The sequence below is a fragment of the Triturus cristatus genome, chromosome 11, assembly GCF_964204655.1.
Source record: "Triturus cristatus chromosome 11, aTriCri1.1, whole genome shotgun sequence".
Classification (NCBI taxonomy): Eukaryota; Metazoa; Chordata; class Amphibia; order Caudata; family Salamandridae; genus Triturus; species Triturus cristatus.
In genome coordinates, this window is record NC_140594.1 from 478094362 (window position 1) to 478111010 (window position 16649).

A 16649-nucleotide genomic window follows, 5' to 3' on the forward strand; every position below is an offset into this window, starting at 1 on the left:
AGACCAATGTACAGGGAGTTGGCATAATCGAGTCGGGCCAAGATAATGGCAGAAACAATAGTTCTCATAGTAGAAAATGAGAGAATGGGGGACAGTCTCCTTAGCAATCGGAGAAGTCCCACACAGGTGCCAAAGACCGTGGAAACTTGGTTGGCCAGGGTAAGCTTGTCATCTATTTTGATGCCCAGGCTTTTAACCACCGGGATCGGGACAGGGGCCTCGCCCAACTCCTGGGGCCAGTACAGGGAGTTCCACGGATTGTGGTCATCTGACATTGCCAGGACTTCGGTTTTGTCAGGGTTAATTTTAAGTGAATTTGCCATCATCCAGTTGACCGTAAAGCTTAAAATCTCTTTTGCCCTGGCTTGTGCATGGGGGGAGTTCTCAATGTGGAGAATGAGCTGCGTGTCATCTGCATAGTTAAAAATCTGGCAGTCCATATCCGATAAGGCCTTGATTAAAGGACTGAGATATATGTTGAACAGAAGGGGTGAGAGTGCAGATCCTTGCGGGACTCCACAGGTAATAGGGCCTTTCTCCGAGACCCAATCGCCCATCTGGATTCTTTGGGTGCGATCTGTCAGAAAGGAGGCGACCCATTGTAAGGCAGGTCCCACCAATCCCAGTGAGTGTAATCTTTCCAGCAGAGTGACGTGGTTGACCGTGTCGAAAGCTGCCGACAGGTCGAGAAGGATCAGGGCGCAAGGCATCTTCTTGTCAGCATTTAGTCTGATGTCGTCGAGGACCGATAGCATTACCAGTTCGGTGCTATGGTGAGCCCGAAAGCCTGCTTGCCTATCCCCCAAGAAATGGTGATCCTCAAGGAATCTGGAAAGATTCTGCAGCACGTGCTGTTCAAGTATTTTGGCGAGGAAGGGGAGTTGAGAAATGGGGCGGTAGTTCTTCATATTGGATATATCTGCGCCAGGTTTTTTAAGGAGGGGGTAATTCTAGCTTCCTTAAAGCCGTTAGGAACCTTCCCTAAGCGTAGGGAGGCATTGAGAAGAGCCAGGATGTCGTGCTCGATTTCTGGGAATGCAAGATTAAAGATCCTAGGCGGGCAGGGGTCGGCTGGGGAGCCAGATTTAGTCTTTTTGGCCAGGCCTCGGAGGGCATCCATTCCAAGGAGTGGGAAGGAGGAAAGGGACTCGGCCGACATGCCCTGTGAGTCATCCACTACTTTAGGTAAAAGTGTGCAGGGCGAAATGCCGATATCCATCAGGATGTCCTGAATTTTCTTTGAAAAATATGTGAGGAAATTATTACATTGTTCCTTGCAGGGTGGAGTGGTCTGCGATTGTTTTTGACTAAGTTCCTCCAGGATTCTAAACGTTTCTTTTTGTTGCACCTGTGCTTTTCCCCGCCCACCCGCCTCTGAACATTGAAAATACCTCGCAGAACCCGCTGGCGCGGGTCCCGCTTCGCTGTCAGTCCTACCTGGTGCTGAGTTGCTGGTTTCTTTTGCCGTCGCCCTAGGAGGGGCTGACTGCCGTTGTCACCGCGAGTGGAGGCGCTGCTGAGGGGTAAAGGCACTACTCGGGACTCCGTATCCCAGGAGCCCGTGTGTTGTTGCACCTGTGCTTTTCCCCGTCCACCCGCCTCTGAACATTGCAAATACCTTGCGGAACCCGCTGGCGCGGGTCCCGCTTCGCTGTCAGTCCTACCTGGCGCTGAGTTGCTGGTTTCTTTTGCCGTCGCCCTAGGAGGGGCTGCCTGCCGTTGTCACCGTGAGTGGAGGCGCTGCTGAGGGGTAAAGGCACTACTCGGGACTCCGTATCCCAGGAGCCCGTGTGTTGTTGCACCTGTGCTTTTCCCCGCCCCCGCCTTAGACTTGTGATGCCCCATTAAAGACGTGACGGCAACCGCTACGCGGTACGCGAGCGGGACGCGCCGGACGAAGCCCGGACAAAGGGCGGGCCGTCTGTGGCCGTCCGGGGCTGGCCAAGGCTGGGCTGGGCAATCCCTCTTTCAGTGAGTGTTCGGAGTAAGTCGACGGTGGATCCGTTATTCGAACAGTGTCGTTTGTGTTGTTTATTTAATCATAACACACCCTAAGAACCTATTAGTACTGTATCATATGGCTGGGAAGGGGAAGCGTGCCACGGCTCTCACAACAGTGTCTGGCACCATGGACCAATTTATCACCAGAGCAGTCTCGGTAATAGAGCATGAAATCGCCATCACCGAGAGGCGCCTTTCTACAGATCCAATGCACACAAGACGCTCCTCATTAGGCCTATTGGCCCAGTCTAAATCACCAACTAAATCAAGGGAGCAGATTTGGGGGGACGTACCCTTGCTTGCTGAGTCTGCAACGCTTTCCAATGTGTCAACATCTCCAGATAGGTTGCCTGAAGTTATCGCTATGATCGATGGTGCATCTGCAGTGTCAGTAACGGCCCCACCTAACCTCAAAGCCATTCCCCCTCAGACAAGGGCTGTGACCAAACTTTCCAGAGCCGTCAATTCAAAAAGGAAAAGGGGTGGAACTACGGAAGGTATCAGGCAGGCGAAAATGTTAAAAACATCTAAAAATATTGCAAAGCCTGACATCTCGTGTACCCAGGAATGTTTAAATGTGGAGGATGCTAGCACAAGTACCCCCTTTTTGTTAAATAGTAGTGACATGATCTCCCAGCTAGAACAGGCTGTAATCTTACCACTCCTAGAAAGGGTCAAGATAGTTACTGAAAAAGTTGATAGGCTGGAACAAACCATTTTGGACAACTTTTGTTCACTAAAGAACGTTGTCAAAATGTCCACTAGAGACATTGTCAAAACCAACTGCCCCCATATTGTAAACTCTTCGACTTTTGTACCGCCCCCAAATGAAAAAAATCCTTTATCAACCAACACAGGCTTAGGTACTGGCTCACCCAATTCTGTGACCAACACCCACCAGTTGTCAGGGCGGGCGGGAGGGACAAGCAAGGAACCTATGAGTAATAACACAAAGGATACTGTGGAAGGGAGAGAAGTTGTTAATCTTGCTATTCCCGTCAATCGATCAAGTTCACCCTTAGTTCAAATTCATTTACCACCTGAATCCCTCCTTTATGTAGTAGTTTTAACTGGTGTCCCAGAACTATCTGTTGGCAAAACTGAATCCTTTCAGGAATTAAAAAATAAAGTGAGTCACTGGCTAAATACAAACAGGCCAATTCCTAATAACCTGAATGGGAGAATTTTATTTGTAAGAAGAGTAAAATGGGTAGGCCCAAGTCCTAAAAACATTCCGGGTGATTGCATCATTGTCAACTTTGAAGATACACGAATCCCGAGGTTCATCACTGATCATACATCATATGGGCTTAGATCAGGGATAGAGGTACACACTCTACATCATTTTTACGACGTAGGTCCTCGATATTGACACTCGTACTGTAAACCAAACTTCACACCTTTTAAAGTTCGGAGGGCAAATGAATGTGATTTTATTTGTGGCCGTGATGTTGTCACCCCTGTTTCAACAGGGGTGCCTACTTCACTCAAGGTTTGTTCAACAAGCCTCCGCAGGATGAGTGAAAAGTCAAGCGAGCCAAGTCAGGCCGTTGCACACCATGACACACTGTTGGGCAATAGACCAGGCACTTTGCTATCTTGGAATCTAGCTGGTATCAAGACTAAACTAGATTCTCCTGAATGGGTGGGTTTTGTTAACAAATATGACGTTTGCCTTCTGCAGGAAACATGGACCTGCGAGGCCCAGTTTTTGCTGGGCTACCTGAATTTCTATGTCCCAGCAATTAAGAGCCCAAAAGGCCGCCCCATGGGTGGATTAACCATCTGGGCCCGTCAGGATTTATTCTCTAGGGCAGTCATGATTGATACAGGCTCCCCGGATATCCAATTAGTGAGATTAACTTTTGGCCTAACGCACACATTAGACATTTACAATTTATACCTTCGTGGGACAAAAGGGAAAAGGTCACGGGTATTGGATACTCTGACCAGTCTCATTGAAACCAACTCGAGCAATAGGGATATGATTGTCGCGGGTGACCTCAACGTTACATTTGAACCCCTTCTAGATCCGGACTCCGAATGGGGCCTTGACCCCGAAGAGGACCGGCTGTGGGGAATACCTGCCCTGCCGCTTTCCCCAATTAAAAGGTGGTCTACGGTAGCAGTGCAGGTAAAGGCACTATGCTACGAGAAAGGCCTAAGGGCCTTGAATGGAAGGACCCTAGGGGACAAGAAGGGTGCATTCACCTTTGACAATGGCCGCTCAGTCAGTAGGATTGACTATGTTCTTTGTTGCACGAGGTTGTGGCAGCACATTATCGACATGGTGGTTGTACCAAGAGCCGAGAGTGACCATAACCCCATTTGTGTTACTCATTGCTGGTGGGGGGATCGTAGCATGGCGAGAGAGGAACCAAAATCGGCTCTCCCTGACCGTGTTCCTACCAATGACATGCGAAGACTCAAGTGGCCTCAGGTCAAGATTAATGCCAAGGTCATCGCTAGCATTGACGACGAGCTTGCCCAAACTATTGTGAAACTGGAAGACGTTCTGGTGACTAAAGAAGGCAGCGATCAAGTCACTAGACTACATGAGTCCTTCTTTGAGGGACTACGCTGTTTTTTCTACAAGCCAATAAGTAAGGGCAACAAGCCACTCTTCAAACGATTAAGATGGTATGATGAGGAGTGCAGACGAGCCAGAGGCAATTTGACGCAAGCCCTTTCTAGTGGGAGCAAGACAACTATTCAAATAGCTAGATACCATTATAAGAAGTGTCTTGCTCAAGCCAAAAAAAATGGGATGATTTGTATTGGCTAGATCTGAAGGAGGCATGCTACGCTAGGGACTCCAGATTGTTCTGGAATGTGATTAAATGGAACAGAGGTGGCACGCCCGATAGTCCATCTAACCGTGTTACTCAAGAGGACTGGATAGGGTATTTTAAACCACAATATGCATGTAATCCCCTATACAAATGCCCGGGGCTGACATCGTATGTTTTTTATTCGCATGGTCCCTTTAGTCCAAACGACGTTTTAGCAGCCCTGGCTTGTGTAGCTGCTGGGCGGGCACCGGGTTTGGATGGGGTCCCATCTGATCTCTTCCTCAACAACAAGCCCGGTTGGAGCAAGTACATCTCACTAGTGGCTAATGCTGTGGCCGAAGGCGCTCCAGTGCCCAAATCTTGGGGGGGGTGCAATTATAATCCCCATTTTTAAAAAGGGAGATAAATCCCACCCAGGAAATTATAGACCTATCAGTCTAATAGACACAATCCAAAAGGTCATCAGGACGATGGTCCTGAATGTGCTACTGGATTGGATCGAAGACAATAGGATACTCTCCTGTTTTCAAGCTGGTTTCTGTAAATTTACCAGCACGGTGGACCAGGTATTCCGCTTTGTACAACTGCACTGGAAAGTAGTAACATTAGGCAAAGGCAGTCTCTACGTCGCTTTTGTGGACCTAAGAGCTGCCTTTGACCTTGTTCCTCAAGAGCAGCTGTGGAGGGTTCTCGAAAAGCTTGGGCTTTCCTTGGAACTTCTGACCTTAATCAGGCGGCTTCATGAGCCGAATTTTGCAAGAATTCAGTGGGGAGGCTCGGGGGATATCACCCCCGAGTTTCCGGTTGAGCGAGGTGTGCGCCAAGGATGTGCCATGGCACCCACGCTCTTCTCCCTGTACATCAATGGAATAGTAGACTACATGTTACGAGTTAACACCGATGCTCCCAAGTTGGCTGGAGTGAGAACTCCAATATTGATGTTTGCTGACGATACTCTCATTGTATCCAAAACCCCGAGTGGCATGCAAAGGGCATTGTTAGTTTTTGAAGATTTTTGCAGAAATCATGGCCTAGAGGTGAATGTGACCAAGACTAAACTTATGGCCTTTAACCCTCACCCAAGTTATAGGGCAGGAAAGTTTTTTATGACTGGGCAAAAACTCGAGGAAGTTAAAAACTTTGTCTATTTGGGCATGCATGTGACACATGATAATAAGTGGAATAGACATCTGGAAATGTCTACACTGAAATTTAAATCAAAAGGGAGTGGATCACTCGTCCCAGAGAACCAGGGTGTGCAAGGACAGTAAAGGTACTGTTTTAAAAACCCTCAATCACGTTATAAACGTTTCGGATGTTAGCGGTATATTTTCGTTCTCCGCTTCGTTTTTAGTAACGTGACAGCATCATCATTGGGTTTGCTGTTATGCTTTCTCCACCTGGAGATCGTACCACTGGTTGTTTTGGTAGTGATCGTAAATAAAAAATGAGAGTGAATTTGGTGAAGTGTTCAGTGGTGAAAAAAAGTTAATTAAAAACCAACAGAGCTAGTAAAAAATCTTTAATTGTACTAGATGTTAGTGAAATTAGTCAGTGTGCACTCAGGGTGAGTTAAGACCCTGTGCATTCTAAGGTGCCAATAAAAAGGTCGACATGTTTCAGCCCTTGTTGTGCCCCGAAGGGTCACGTGGGCTTTCTTCAGGACCTAGGAGGTGAAACAAAGACCTGAATATTCACAGGATCTTTAGGGTGAATTGATTAATGGGTTAATTATTCCCAAAGGTAACTATGCAACTTGAGCCTGTTTCCCGTTACTGTGGGTAACAGCGGGTGTGGAGTAGGGCGGTCGCTCGCGCTCTCTTCGGCGCTGGACGCGGCTTCTGTGCTGGCTCTGCCCTAGTCGAGGGTCGACTAGGGCAGAGCCAGCACAGAAGCCGCGTCCAGCGCCGAAGAGAGCGCGAGCGACCGCCCTACTCCACACCCGCTGTTACCCACAGTAACGGGAAACAGGCTCAAGTTGCATAGTTACCTTTGGGAATAATTAACCCATTAATCAATTCACCCTAAAGATCCTGTGAATATTCAGGTCTTTGTTTCACCTCCTAGGTCCTGAAGAAAGCCCACGTGACCCTTCGGGGCACAACAAGGGCTGAAACATGTCGACCTTTTTATTGGCACCTTAGAATGCACAGGGTCTTAACTCACCCTGAGTGCACACTGACTAATTTCACTAACATCTAGTACAATTAAAGATTTTTTACTAGCTCTGTTGGTTTTTAATTAACTTTTTTTCACCACTGAACACTTCACCAAATTCACTCTCATTTTTTATTTACGATCACTACCAAAACAACCAGTGGTACGATCTCCAGGTGGAGAAAGCATAACAGCAAACCCAATGATGATGCTGTCACGTTACTAAAAACGAAGCGGAGAACGAAAATATACCGCTAACATCCGAAACGTTTATAACGTGATTGAGGGTTTTTAAAACAGTACCTTTACTGTCCTTGCACACCCTGGTTCTCTGGGACGAGTGATCCACTCCCTTTTGATTTACTTGATACTTATGACAAGGAAGCTGAGTGGATCAGCATATCTTCCTTCTCCCTCCAGTTTGATTACTATAATATTACACTGAAATTTAGGCAGATAACTGGAACTCTGATTAGTGAACATAAAAAATCCTACACCAAGCCTATTAAACCAGTGCTTCAAATATATGAGGCTAAGGCTTTAAGTTCAGTGTTGTATGGGGCCGAGTTATGGGGTTTCGACGCATTGTCATCTTTAGCAGTCGTTGAAAACAAATTTTTCCGTAGCATAGTCGGTCTCCCGCAGAGCACGCCCTTGGTACCACTGCGGTACGATCTAGGTAGGAAGGCAATCAAGGATTTAGCCAAACTCCGCCCGGTCTTATACTGGAGGAGACTCTGGACCACCCCGGAGCTCCATTGATATGCAATGGGCCTTATGGACGTAATACAGGCCGATACGTTCCACAAGATTGGGTGGCTGAGGAACCTCCGGGAAACTGTGATAGACCTGGGCCTGGAGGGGCTATGGAGTGATCCTGTGGCTGCCGGGTTCCCCTCGAAGAGATACCTGAAAATGCTCTATTGGGAACGGGTAAATCACCGGGTCTGGACCGATTCTGCCTCCCCCACGATGACTAGCCGATTTTTGGAGGCGAAGGATTCCCCAGTTCTCGAACCTTACTGGGATCTGATCACCCAACCCAGAGATAGGAAACTTTATTTCCAACTAAGAGCAGGCTCCCTTCCACTCAGGGTTTTAACTAACGGGTGGTTTGGAGCAAGTGTAGGGACCTGTCCCGTTTGTGGCCTTCATGAGGAAACAATTGCCCATTTTTTGTTTGTCTGTCCTGCATATGCCAACCCTACAAGAACATGGCTGTCTCCTTTGTGTAAAACCTTGGCCACAAGGAGTTCTGCCGTTGCTCTAAGACTTCTGTGCACAAGTACTCTCCCAGTACTCTCAATCGCCTTAGCTAAATACCTGGGTTGGGCTTGGTCCTTAAGGCATAGGGCTCTTAGGGAACCCGCGGGAGCACCCCCGTAGGGCTTTATGGGTCGTTGGCTGTAAATCCCCTTGTACGAATAGAAGTATTATTTTGAACTGTATTTTATAACATATTTCCATCTGTAGTCTGTCGATATGTTTAATTCTTGTCTTAACCGTAACTTTTAGTCTGTCGACATGTTTAACCTTTGTCTTAACTGTAACTTTTAGATATTTAATGGATGATCTTATGTATTTTACAAGGATTTGATTAGTGATAATTTTGTGTTTTGTACATGTTTGTGTCTTCAATGAATTTTTTTAAAATTCGAATAAAGTCTATGATGATGATGAGTGTGAAGCTATATAAATATGTATAACGCTGTATGTATGAATACGTGAGAGAGTGTGAGAGTATCTCTATAGGTATGTGAATAGTTGTGACAGTGTCTGTATAGCTAACTGACAGCGTCTGACAGTCTATAAATGGATATCTGAGAGGGAGTAAGAGCCTGTGTATACATTAACCCTGGGCGGAGCTGGAGGAGCGGGACTACACGGAGGTCCACGGAGTTGGGAAAAAACTCTGTGGAACTCTTCTCCGCCACCCGCCTCCACCCTCCCTTTTAAACATTATTTAGACCTTAAATAAAACAACAAAAAAAACAATTACCTGTACTGCGGCGTCCCTGGGCTGCCCTCCTCCTCTTGCTCACCGTTTCTCTCTTACATTGGGTGATAATTGCAAAAACTGCGCATGCACGCGAGCCCGTGCATGTGCATTTCTTGCGACAAATGTGCATGCGCGCTCATGCACAGTTTTCGAAATTATCACCTAACGTAGGACAGAGATGGCGAGGAAGAGGAGGAGGGCAGCCCGTGGACACTGTAGTACAGGTAAGTGTTTTTTTAGGTCTTGCCTAAGCAACGCACATGCGCTGCATAGGAGGGTCTTGAGCCGTAGCTCTTTTCAAGCACACACTTGTGCTTGTGGCGGCATCCACCTTGCAGGAGCGCGCAGGGGTGTGCCACAAGCATGAGTGCAGTGCTTGAAAATGAGCAGACTGCGCGTGCATGCACGCACCACTATCGGGCTCACCTGCTCCCCCTCTCTCTCACACGCATAACTTTTTTGGTCATCTTGCAGATGACTCATCTCCCTGATATAACTTTATTACTGACAGCACTTTTTAATCAATTCCCTTTGGGGAAATTAAAAGGGAAAGACCTTAATTTTTCAAACAGTCAAAATATTTGAAATGCTTTTCATTTGTATGTGTCTTTTTAAATAGCATCCGATATTTCACTCATACGGTGGAAGTTTTATTGAAGCAAATGCCCTGCGTCACCATGCTGTATGGATCCTAATGGCAAATGTGCCAGCTATTTGAACACCACATCCACCACCACCACGTCCACCACGTCCACCACCACTACCATGTCCACCACCACATCCACCACTACCACGTCCACCACCACCAACACATCCACCACCACGTCCAACACCACCACATCCAACACCACGTCCACCACCACATCCCCCACCACCATGTCCACCACCATGTCCACCACCACGTCCACACGTTCACCACCACCATATCCACCACCACATCCACCAGCACGTCCACCACCACCATGTCCAACACCACCACATCCACCACCACCACATCCACCACGTCCACCACCAACATGTCCACCACCACCACGTCCACCACATCCACCACCATGTCCACCACATCCACCTCCACCACCATGTCCACCACCACCACGTCCACCACCACGTCCACACATCCACCACCACCACATCCACCACCACCACCACATCCACCACCACCACATCCACCACCACATCCACCACCACATCCACCACCACCACATCCACCACGTCCATCACAAACATGTCCACTACCACCACGTCCACCACATCCACCACCATGTCCACCACATCCACTTCCACCACCACATCCACCACTAGCACGTCCACCACCACCACGCCCACCACCATGTCCACCACCACCACCACGTCCACCACCATGTCCACCACCACCACATCCACCACCATCATATCCACCACCACGTCCACCACCACCATGTCCACCACCACCACGTCCACCACCACCACATCCACCACCACCCACCACGTCCACCACCACAACCACCACCACCACCATGTCCACCACCATGTCCACCACCTCCACCATGTCCACCACCACCACGTCCACCACCACATCCACAACATCCACCATCACCATCACCATGTCCACCACCACCACATCCACCACCACGTCCACCCCCATGTCCACCACCACATCCACCACCACCATGTCCACCAACACCACCACGTCCACCACCACCACCACATCCACCACCACATCCACCACCACCACCACATCCACCACGTCCACCACCACCACATCCACCACATCTGCTAGATACAGAGGTATTGACAGGGACCTAGTTTTGCCTAATGTGGATATTAATTGGTTTGGCCGGAGAGGGCTAAATTAGCCTCACTTGCTTCCATTGGTTGAAGGCATTATGGAAAATCAACATCCAGACCTCATGATTGTGCACTGTGGTGGCAATGACCTGGGCACACCGACTGGGGTAGAACTAAAAATCCTAATGAAGAATACCTTTGAACAACTAATGCAACTTTTCCCTCACACTTCCTTGGTGTTTTCTACCATACGTCAGAGGCAGAAATGGAACTGGTCTTCTGAATTCTGTCCACAGATAGAAAAAGCCAGGAAACATGTGAATAAAACTGGTTCTGCATTCCTCAGAAACCATAACATGGGCTCTCTTTACAATGATAACTTGCGATTCAACATGCATGGAATATACAGAAGAGATGGTGTTCACTTCACGGATGAATGCCACAGAGTGTTTCTGAACAACTTGAAACTCTGCATTCGCTCGAATATGCAGTCATCATATACACAAAATGAACACAATGGCTCTTCTAAGAGCCACCCCATATCTCAAACAATGGTTATTTCTACCTGTAAATCCTCTTTTTAAATGAATTTGTCAAATCCGCAGATCCCTTAGGGATTCGCAAACCAAAAGCACACATTCAATGCAAAAGAGCACATTTAATATTTCTAGTAAATGTTTTTGAATGCATATCACAGTGGGGATAACAGAGTCTAAATGGGTGTCATTTTAGGTGCATAAGTGAGTTTCTCAATAGGTGTAGCAGTGTCTTTATGGTACATAAATGGCTGTGACAATGTCTGTATAGGTATGTAAATGGGTGTTACAGTATCTCTATCAGTATGTGAATGGGTATGTCAAAGTCTGTATGGGGTTTTCAATGGGTATAACAGTGTTTGTATGAGTTTGTTAATGGGTGTGACAGTAACTGTTTCCATACGTGAATGAGTGTCACAGTGTATGTATGGCTATGTCAATGTGTGTCACAGTGTCCATATGGGTTTGTAAATGGGTGATGACACTGTCTTTATGGATATTTCCACTGCTGGGATAGTGCCACTATGGGTTTGTAAATGGATATGACAGGGTCACTATGGGTATATGAATGAATGTGACATTGTCTGTTTAGGTACATGAATGGGTGTAAGTGTTTATGTGGGTTTGTAAAAGGGTGTAACAGTGTCTCTATCAGTATGTGACTGGGTGTGACAGTATCTGTTTGAGTATGTGAATGAGTGTTACAGTGTCAGCATGGATTTGTAAATCAACGTTATAGTGTCTGTATAGGCTTATAAATGCATGTAGCAGGGTGTGTATGGGTTTGTAAATGGGTGTGCCAGTGTGTCTATCAGTATGTGAATAGATGTGGGAGTGTGTGTTTCAGTATGTCAATGAGTGTCACAGTGTTTGTATAGGTTTCTAAATGGGTGAGACAGTGGCTGTAAAGGTTTGTGAATGGGTGTGACAGAGAGTCCATGGTTATGTGAATGGGTGTGACAGTGTCTGTTTAGGTACGTGAATGGGTGTGACAGGTTCCCTATAGGTTTGTGAATCGGTATGACAATGTCTGTATGGATTTGTGAATAGGTGTAAAGGTGACTGTAAAGGTTTGTGAATGGGTGAGACAGTGTCTCTATGAGTATGTGAAAGGGTGTGACATTGTCTGTATAGATTTATTAATAGGTGTAACAGTGACTGTAAAGGTTTGTGAATGGGTGTGACAGTGTCTGTATGAGCTTAATACTGGGTGTGAAAGTTTCTATATAGGAATGTAACTGGAAGTGACAGTATCTGTATGAGTATCTGCATGGGTGTGAGAGTAAACCTGAGTGTAAAAATTAATATATATAGTTTTTCTTCCCACTCGTGCTAAAGCCATGGATCCCCTGTGAAGTTACATGGGGGCAGCGCTGAGCACCGCGAGGAATCCACGGATTTCATGAGTGGTCCAAAAAAATTTCTCTCCAGATTTTCTGAGCCCAAGACACAACTTCACCCCTCTTTCATAATATGCACAAGGGGTCAGGAAACCTCTCACCTCACCCCTTCACCTCACCCCAATTTCAGTTTTAAATTTCCCAGGTCCATCAATGGGATGGAGTCAATAAAAGGTTTTAAGGGACGGAAAGCATTTCTAGTCAAAGGGGGAATCGCCCCCTCTCCTGAAACCGGGAAAGGAGGAAATGCCAAATAAATATCCTGAATCTTCTTATAGAAGAAAAGAGCCAATTCGTTGCAACGACCTGTGGCATTTTCCGGGGCAAGGAGGGCTCAGGGAGTTGCGTAAGAGATTTGGTCATTTAAAAAATTTCCCGGGGTGAGTTAGCCGCTAACAAAACTTTTTTTGTAAAATAATTAGATTGGGCAGATCTGATTTCCGCTTTGTAGACTCTAATGGCATCTCTGTACTTTAATTTCTCAATAATTGAGAAATCCTTTCTCCAAGTTCTTTCTTGGCCTTTACGAAGTTGTTTCAACTCCCTAAGTTTAGGGGAGTACCAGGCAGTGTCATGCTTAACTTTTTTTCTAAATAGCCACTTTTTAGGGATATGGCTATCTAAAGACGTCTCAAGCCACTGATTAAAAGTAATATTATCACGTTCAGGGTCCTCACTAAGTACCGGCCTAGTATTATCAAGAGTGGCCGCCCATGCGTCCATGGAGAGATTAGCCCAGCTCCGATTCCAAAGTTTTATCCTTTCCTTTGGCTGTCCACCCTTCTGCGGAGTCCACGCAAAAGGAACCAAGAAGTGGTCTGACCAGGGCAGAGGTATAGGTTTGTCCACTAACAATTTGTTGATATTAGAAAACAAAGGATCCAAAAGATGGCCTTTTTGATGAGTGGGGCCAGACACTTTTTGCTTCAGGGCCAATACGTCTAAGATTTCAGTAAGCACCTCAGATTCCGGGTCCAGAGCCAGGTCGAAATGAATATTTAGGTCGCCTAGCACTGTAAAATTGGAGGTGGAGCTAACTAAATTGGCAATACTGTCTGGGAACTCTCTACTGAAATTAGAACAAGGGCCCGGTGGTCGATACATCAGAATTCCCGAGAAAGTACATATATTGTATTGTATTGTATCATTTCTTGTAAAGCGCTATCTGCCACCCTACGGGTATCCTGGCGCTGTGAGACATGACCGCATGAGACAACACATGTGGGGGAGAAGCCTTTGTAAAGAGGCAGCCCTCACAATCCGGGATCAGACTATCGGTAATTTGACACCGGAAGGTATCCTTGTACATAATAGCTAGTCCCCCTCCTCTTCCTGCAACACGATCTTGTCTCTGGATCAAGTACCCAGACGGAAGACTACGAACTATTTCTGAGTCTGCTGTACTAGATAGCCAAGTTTCCGTGAGGAACAAAACATCAAGTATGTACTCCTCCAGTAACAACCTCACTTCTGTAGAATGTTTAGGAAGGGAGCGACAACTCAACATGGCCATAACCAAAGTCCTATCGGCAGGAGGGGTGATAGTTATCCTAGGCTCAAGAAGAGAACAAAATTCGAAAGAGCAGTGCCCACATTTACGATCGCCATTATCGGGGGCCATGGAATGGCCACATGACAGGGGGACACTGTCTCTAAGCTGGAGTAATTGGTTACAGGAGTATGAGAACTTACCTCTGGTCACAGAGCCCAGAGTCCTGGCCCCTGGACCCGGTCCGACGGGCTTGCCTTGGGCGCACCTTCGGCGTGCCAGCGGCGCGCCCGCTGCGCGCGTCCGCTGCGCGCGTCCGCTGCGCGGCCACGTCATCCGCCCCTTAAAAGGAGTGGTGAACGCCGGTACCGCCGCAGCTAGTAGGCTAACCTTAGTTGTGATCTCCCTCCTAAGAGTGCCCCCGGAGCATTGAACACAGCTCCTACTCCCCATTCAAAAGGACTGTGCAAATAAGCAAATCAGCAAATCAGTGCGATAGCAGGCAGCACACTAATACACCCCACACAGTAACTGTCTAAAACTTTAAAAATAAGCAGCTTTCTCCCCCCAATAATACAATTAAAACTAGCAAAGCTCCCCCCAAAGCACAAACAGTAATCGAAATATGCGTTTTCTTTTTTTTAAAACACGGAGAGGAACCGGCAGCGGCAGCAGCCTGAAAGTCCTAGCCAGGCCGCAAATGCACGATTAGGTAATGTCAATGCTGCGCGGCCGTGTCATCCGCCCCTTAAAAGAAGTGGTGAACGCCAGTACTGCCGCAGCTAGTAGGCTAACCTTAGTTGTGATCTCCCTCCTAAGAGTCCCCCCGGAGCATTGAACACAGCTCCTACTCCCCGTTCAAAAGGACTGTGCAAATAAGCAAATCAGCAAATCAGTGCGATACCAGGCAGCACACTAATACACCCCACACAGTAACTGTCTAAAACTTTAAAAATAAGCAGCTTTTTTCCCCCAATAATAAAATTAAAACTAGCAAAGTTCCCCCCAAAGCACAAACAGTAATCGAAATATGCGTTTTCTTTTTTTAAAAACACGGAGAGGAACCGGCAGCGGCAGCAGCCTGAAAGTCCTAGCCAGGCCGCAAATGCGCGATTAGGTAATGTCAATGCTGCGCGGCCGTGTCATCCGCCCCTTAAAAGAAGTGGTGAACGCCAGTACCGCCGCAGCTAGTAGGCTAACCTTAGTTATGATCTCCCTCCTAAGAGTCCCCCCGGAGCATTGAACACAGCTCCTACTCCCCGTTCAAAAGGACTGTGCAAATAAGCAAATCAGCAAATCAGTGCGATAGCAGGCAGCACACTAATACACCCCACACAGTAACTGTCTAAAACTTTAAAAATAAGCAGCTTTCTTCCCCCAATAATAAAATTAAAACTAGCAAAGTTCCCCCCAAAGCACAAACAGTAATCGAAATATGCGTATTCTTTTTTTAAAAACACGGAGAGGAACCGGCAGCGGCAGCAGCCTGAAAGTCCTAGCCAGGCCGCAAATGCGCGATTAGGTAATGTCAATGCTGCGCGGCCGTGTCATCCGCCCCTTAAAAGAAGTGGTGAACGCCAGTACCGCCGCAGCTAGTAGGCTAACCTTAGTTGTGATCTCCCTCCTAAGAGTCCCCCCGGAGCATTGAACACAGCTCCTACTCCCCGTTCAAAAGGACTGTGCAAATAAGCAAATCAGCAAATCAGTGCGATAGCAGGCAGCACACTAATACACCCCACACAGTAACTGTCTAAAACTTTAAAAATAAGCAGCTTTCTTCCCCCCAATAATAAAATGAAAACTAGCAAAGTTCCCCCCAAAGCACAAACAGTAATCAAAATATGCGTTTTCTTTTTTTAAAAACACGGAGAGGAACCGGCAGCGGCAGCAGCCTGAAAGTCCTAGCCGAGCCGCAAATGCGCGATTAGGTAATGTCAATGCTGCGCGGCTGCGTCATCCGCCCCTTAAAAGGAGTGGTGAACGCCAGTACCGCCGCAGCTAGTAGGCTAACCTTAGTTGTGATCTCCCTCCTAAGAGTCCCCCCCGAGCATAGAACACAGCTCCTACTCCCCGTTCAAAAGGACTGTGCAAATAAGCAAATCAGTGCGATAGCAGGCAGCACACTAATACACCCCACACAGTAACTGTCTAAAACTTTAGAAATAAGCAGCTTTCTTCCCCCCAATAATAAAATTAAAACTAGCAAAGTTCCCCCCAAAGCACATACAGTAATTGAAATATGCGTTTTCTTTTTTTTAAAACACGGAGAGGCAGCGGCAGCAGCCTGAAAGTCCTAGCCGAGCCGCAAATGCGCGATTAGGTAATGTCAATGCTGTGCGGCCGCGTCATCCGCCCCTTAAAAGGAGTGGTGAACGCCGGTACCGCTGCAGCTAGTAGGCTAACCTTAGTTGTGATCTCCCTCCTAAGAGTCCCCCCGGAGCATTGAACACAGCTCCTACTCCCCGTTAAAAAGGACTGTGCAAATAAGCAAATCAGCAAATCAGTGCG